The sequence below is a fragment of the Cydia splendana genome, chromosome 22 (assembly GCF_910591565.1).
Source record: "Cydia splendana chromosome 22, ilCydSple1.2, whole genome shotgun sequence".
Lineage (NCBI taxonomy): Eukaryota > Metazoa > Arthropoda > Insecta > Lepidoptera > Tortricidae > Cydia > Cydia splendana.
Window position 1 is genome coordinate 944333 of NC_085981.1, and position 378 is coordinate 944710.

Sequence of the window (378 nt, forward strand, 5' to 3'; positions counted from 1 at the left end):
TCAGTTTGTAACCGTTTTCAACAGCGCCCTCTGTTGATAATATCACGAACTAGGCAAGTAAGTTTCAGACACTTAATTAACAGCGCATACAGAAAAACATTATCAAATTCCTTTTAAAATTATTTAGCAATAAATATGTTACTAATTTATTATTTTGTTTGTAGAATTATTAAAGTAAACAAATTACTGCTCTTTTGTGCAAATTACACTATAACTGTAAGTGTAAAAGGAATACGCCTGAGAAACGACATTCCTAAGTAGTCTATCTCTCTCCCACTAACGCTTTATTAAAGTATTTCGAGGTATTCGAAATACGTGTGTCTCTGTCACATCAAGTGTGTATTTATTAAACTCGTATCGTATCTCGTATGTGTATGT